Consider the following 6,346-nt stretch of genomic DNA (forward strand, 5'->3'; position numbering starts at 1 on the left):
CTAATAATGTCTCTATTTCACCGATTTTATAGAGCTGTAAAAGGAAAATGTCTTACACTTATCCATACGCTGTGACATATTCATTACTTCTACATTCAAGAATTGAGTTGTTTAACCTCTTATACTCTACTAAAAATTCTAAGAAATGTGAGAATCATTGAGTTAGTGACGGGAGAAAAGTACAAAGCCCTCTAACTCTTTTACATTGAAGGCCCACCAGCGGCCGAGCGGTAAAGTCGCTGAACACTGGTAGTTTGGTCCGAGGTTCGAATCCCGCGAACGGGCTGGCTGCATGGGTGTTTTCGTGGTTTTCCCCATGTGTAACGTGTATACGAGCCAGTTTCCCTTAGAAAGTCCTCCACGAAGGCATCCCTTCCCTTAGGCAGATAGCCCTAGTGAGCTTTGCCATAATTAAATACACCACACCACTTTTACATTGAAGACTCTACTGTAAACAAGTTAATCTGTTCCGCTTCTGTCAATTAAAAGGCCGAGTCAATATGTAATTTGACTTATGAAAAGGTTTAAACGTGAGCTAGCATATATAAAGTGTTACAGAAGTTTTCACAAAATGTTAATCCATAAACTAATCAACTCAGAGTTAAAATAAAAGCTAAAAAGTAATTTTATACTTAAATGATAATGTCAATGACGTAAAAGTAAATTAATAAAAAATAATAGAAGGCAATCATTTTCTTTGTAAGATATCATTATTGTTTCCAGCTATATATCCACATATTCGAATGCTATTTATCAGAGGAAAAATATATTTTTCGATTTTAAAAACAAATTAAATACAAGGAATCCTCTTATGATGACCATCTCCCTTAGAAGACCATCTTATAAATGTGAACGATATTTCTGAGAACGGTGATTATTTGCTTAAAAGATTAAAATTGTCTGCAATAAAAGATTGTCGTTTTAAAAAAAGACTCATATTATTAATGCATTCAAATTTCACAAAGAAAAGTTGAATAATACAGATAAAATAATTCAATTTTATGTTGAAATCAATGAATTCCAATAAATCGTTTAAATAAAGACAGAAAAACTGTAAATACCTCAGGATATTGACTAGAACATAAAAAGCGCCAAATCGCATTCTGTAGCTTAACAGTCGTTAACTCTTCTTAAAGATAAAGCATTGCCTGAAATCCATTTTTATTTACATTCAAATTATTGTTTTAAATTAAAAATCTTACTTATATTGAGATTAAAAACTGTGAAATGAATCTATCATGCGATAAGTTTCACATACTGTTTTCACTATTCTTCTTATGATATTATGAATTTGCTCTTCTGTGTAATATCATTAAATGGCTAAATTTATATATAAGTCTATTTGTACCTTATAGTTTCTTACGGTTTGGTGGCTAATAAATTCCCATTTTCGGTTACATTAAATCATCGAGTCTCCCTCCAAGGCAAGGCATTCTGTTTCTTAGATAGCTTTGAGTTATTTCTAAAGGAAAACTGCAAAAAAATTGGGTACATTGTTATGCACTTATTTCATTATGCATCATACTTTGTAAATGAAATAATTACTTACAATCGCTTCGAGAATTACGATTAAAATTAATAATTTAAGTACTCTAAGTATACTTTAGATGTATTATAAATGTATTATGTGAAAATTTTAAAACGCACATGAAAGAAATTTCTGAAATTTTTAAATAATACAGAAAACTTATTAGGTATAAATTCAAAATACCAAAGAATCTGAAATTATCGAAAATTCATAAATTTTTCATATTAAGTAGGCTTTTAAATGGGATTTTGTTTAATTAGTAAATGGAAAACACTATATAATGTATTTAAATAAAAGCAATACAAGTCGAGAATATTCCATCAGTTAATAGTGCAAAAGAAATCACGGAAAAAAAAATAAATGTTTGTTTTTCAAACACATTATGTATTCGGAAAGTGCAGGAGATGGTTCCTTAAAAATTAAAAATTTACGATTTATTTATGTAAAACATGTAACTTCAGTTTTCTGGTACGCACCGCATTTTACTTTTGCATCACTCAATAAAAACAAAGTTTCAAGCTTCACACGTTCTGAATTTCATTATGAATGATTTTACGCTCATGAATAAAATTGCTGAGATTGATTGAAATAGGTTTCATCGGGGCTGAAATTCCGGGGATCCGGGTGGCTGAGGCATGGGTTTTTCTCAGTTTTCTCCATGTACAATGTGAATACGATCCAGTTTCTATTAGAGAATCCTCCACGAAGGTATCCCATTCCTTAGACAGTTAACCCTGAGAAAATGCTTTTACCATAATCATAGCCTAATCTAAACTTTTACACTCATATTTTTGTTGAGAATTGATTTTATTTTTTTAAATACCTTCGTGCAAAATGTTATTCCATTATGGCTGATGAAGGTATTTCTCCCGCCTTCTTGGCATGCCTTCGTGGTGTGTTGGTCTGCACGCTGGGCGCGTATTCCAGAGGTCCAAGGTTCGATTCCCGTCGAAGGCGTTGCTCATTTTTCACTTCTTTTGTTTCCAAAAAAATTCCTAATGTCTCTTCAGTGGCGCCCGAACTAAAAGGGTGGGGATGATAATTCTCACAGGATTTGGCTACTGGGTCCCCTGAAAACACCAGTCCCCCATTAAAAGATGGAGTATATAAGGTATTTCTCCCGCCTTCCTAGCATATCTTCGTGGTATGGTGGTCTCTACGCTGGACGCATATTCCAGAGGTCCGTGGTTCGATTCCCGGCGAAGTTCTCATTTTTCACTTCTCTTGCTTTCAAAAAAATCCTAATGTCTTTACAAAGTCACTTCAAATAATGCGGAAACTTTATCATTGTGTATAAGATTTGTCGACAGTCAAAACAATATTATAGAATAGTTCTTAGAATTTCTCAGACTAGATAGGATTGCAGGGGAATTTATTTCATCCTCTATAATTTCAACAATTTCAAAATTCGTGTTAGATACTAGCAAAATTAGAGATCAGAGTTATGATGGAGCAGGTAACATGTCATCAAAAAAGCTGGAGTTCAATATTCGGATTAAAGCTTCCGCTCCAAAAGCAATCTATGTGCATTGCGCTTCTCATTGCCTGAATCTCGTAATCGTACACTCATGCAAAGAAATTCACAATATGCTGAACCAATTGAATTTTTTTTTTAAACAGTCTTGAACGGAATGATATTCTTAGTCAAACTGTCAATCAGAATGCATCACGATTTAGGTCGACGAAAAATATTATTAGACCTTTTTCGGACAAGATGGGCCATGCGGCATAAGGCGTACTAACATTTTTATCAAAGCCTTATCGATAGCATTGAAGCTCTACAGCACATTGTGAACTCCATAATCAATGGTCAATTCGAAAAGACTGCATTATCCATAATCAATGGAGTACGCAATGTAAGCAAGGTTCTCCTGAATTCAATCATTTAATCTGCTTTCATCATAACATTCTTAACACATTATCTATATCATTTAGAAGGAATTACAGTTAAACTTCAGGGGCGAGCTTTTGATATCGTGGAAGCCTATACCATGGTTCAGGAAATAATTGAGTTTTATATTTCTGAACGTGACCTTTTTTTCCCCCAATGGCGAGACCCTCAGCCGACTTCCGCCTTGGCTACTACTAAGACCAAAAGTGGTGGTCACTTTATTATGGACGAACCTAAATAGGTAGGCCTTCTTTGCCTCCTATGAAGGAACGCACAATTAAAACCATGCTTTCTCCGGGATTTGAACTCGGGGTTTTTGTGATCTCAGTCGGTTCTTCTAAGACACTTTACTGCCCGGGCGGCGGCGTGAAGATGTAGAAAAGAGTTTTGAGTGTATTTTTTACCATGCTGTGGAAATGTGTGAAAGATTACATGTAGAGCTTAAAATACCACGCATCATTCGAAAGCAATATTTTAGAATCCTTTAACTTGACCAGCTAAGTTTCCCTTCAAAATCTCAATTTTCAAATTTGGAAAAGACTGCATTATCTTTGTTTTGCATACTACCATCAGTTTGCGCTGATCATATAAATGAAATTACTGTCAGTGAGTTGAAGGTGATATATAAAGATGATTTACCCTATCCGGAACTTCTAAAAGAAAAGAGATGAAACGTTAGTGATGACATTTTATGTCTATTCCCAAAGCAAAGCTCCCAGACACACCAGCTTTGGCTATAAAAGCTTCGAATAAAAACTTTTTCCCAAATATTGATGTGCTTTTGCACAGAGCAGCTACACTGTCGATAACACCTTGCGAATGTGAACGTTCCATAAGTGCTTTGAAAAGGTTACAAAATTACAATCGAGATACTATGACGGAAGAGCGCAGAAGTTCTTTGGCATTAACGCGTATTCATTATACCAAAGAAATATCAGATGAGAAAGTTATTGATATATTTGCCAGTTTACAGCCACGAAAAATGAAATTTGGGAATATTTTATTTGCCCAACCAAAATGAAAGGCTAGAAACATTTTTTCTTTCTTTCTTTTTTTTTTTTTTTTTTTCCTTTTTATTTGCAATTTAATTTTTTATGTCCAAAATAAATGATGCACTTACAACCTTTATGTATTTATTTCAATATCTTAGAAATATCGATTTTATATATTTATTTATCTTTATAGGAGTATTATGAAAAAGTAACACGAATTTCAAATTTTTTTTTAGCATTTCTTTGTATGTATATGAGTGTGCAAGTCAGAAATGAACGGAAAATACTAGAAGTACTATTACTAGCATTATTCTATTTTTGTTATTTATTATTTCTTTTACTATGATTTTTAAAATTGTTTTAATGAAGGTTAAAGCGGTTAAGGTGAAAAACAAAAATACTGAGTTATGCATTTAATATGTTTATAAGGTAATAATGATAAATACGATAGCTAAATGCATTACATCCATAACTATGTTACATAATTTTATTATTAATAAAATTTATAATATAATTATTATTTATGGTAAGATAACTGTCATTAAGATAACTGTCATATGTTAAGATAATTGTCATATTTGTCACGAATAATTAATATTTAATATTTAATAATTAAACACATAATTAATATTTAATAATTAAACACATATACTTGGAGATACTGTAATAGGTAGAACAATATACCCATAGGAGTCGTACGGGGCACCCCCCCTCACCCCCCTCTCCTCTTCCCCGTATTTTGAGCTGGCTCGCCCATGGCATACACATTTTTAAATATTCAATCCTTAAAGTTGAAGGTTGTTTGTGCTGCCATCTTTTGATCATAAACGAAATGAACGTATTTACTTGACATTCAAATATAGCAATTTTAGCTAATGCTTACGCGACATTCAAGCAATTTTAACTAACTTTTGCCATAGAAAATAAATACAATTTTTCCTCTACTTTTTTTAAATTTCGTAATAATTTATCTTTCACTGCTCGTTTTCTAGGCAATTAACATTTGAATGTTACGCAAGTTTCATTAAAGTAACTTATTACGCATTCAAATACGTAATGGTGAAAATGGTAACTTTCACAAAATGAAACGAAATACAAATACCAAGCATAATTCATACGCTATTAATTTTATTTACAAAAATTTGAATTTTCAAGTCAGGATTTAAGGAAACAATTTTAACACTGGGAAATCATTTTGTAAGGAAAAAGTTTAAGTGTGCGTAGTAAAGTGATTATGTTCTATTTTTCAAAATTAATTTTAGTTATCAAATTTAAATTTGTATTAAATAACAATTCATTCAAGAAACAACAATATATGGAATCAGAGCTGAGTCACTGTAGAAAAGGAATACATTTCCAAATGTTTTATCAGGTTGATCAGCATTTTCGCCAATTTTTCCTATGGCTTATCTCCTATTTCATTTAGTTTTAAATTCTCTCTGCTTCACTTTTTTGGGTTTAAATAATTTTAATAAAAAAAATAAACTTATTTCTGGTCATCGAAAAATCTATTGATAAAGGAAGTTTAACTAAAAATCGTATTTTAAGATATTATTAACAGAATTATTTTCACATTTAGCCTGTAGATGGCACTACACTGCTTTTAAATTATGATTAAAATGTTTCTAGAGATACTGAAGTGATAGAGTAGATATTTTAATGTTTTTTCATTTATTAAGAATGCACCTATTTTGAAAATATATATATCATGCTAAACATTTATTTATTTATCAAACTCACGATAAATAAAGCATGTAGAAAATTAAATTTCTGATCTGTAGAGTAAATGCTAAATTTAAATATCCTATTCTGTCTCTGAGTTTGTTGTTTTTACATATACGGTTACTCATTTTAAGGCAAACTGATAAAAGTTCTTAAAAGTAACAAAGAACATAAATTTTGGTTTTATAGAATTATATTTGCATAATTCGCGAA

This window comes from Stegodyphus dumicola, chromosome 7 (genome assembly GCF_044657685.1).
Source record: "Stegodyphus dumicola isolate Sdum_Otavi_A_Nest chromosome 7, ASM4465768v1".
NCBI lineage: Eukaryota > Metazoa > Arthropoda > Arachnida > Araneae > Eresidae > Stegodyphus > Stegodyphus dumicola.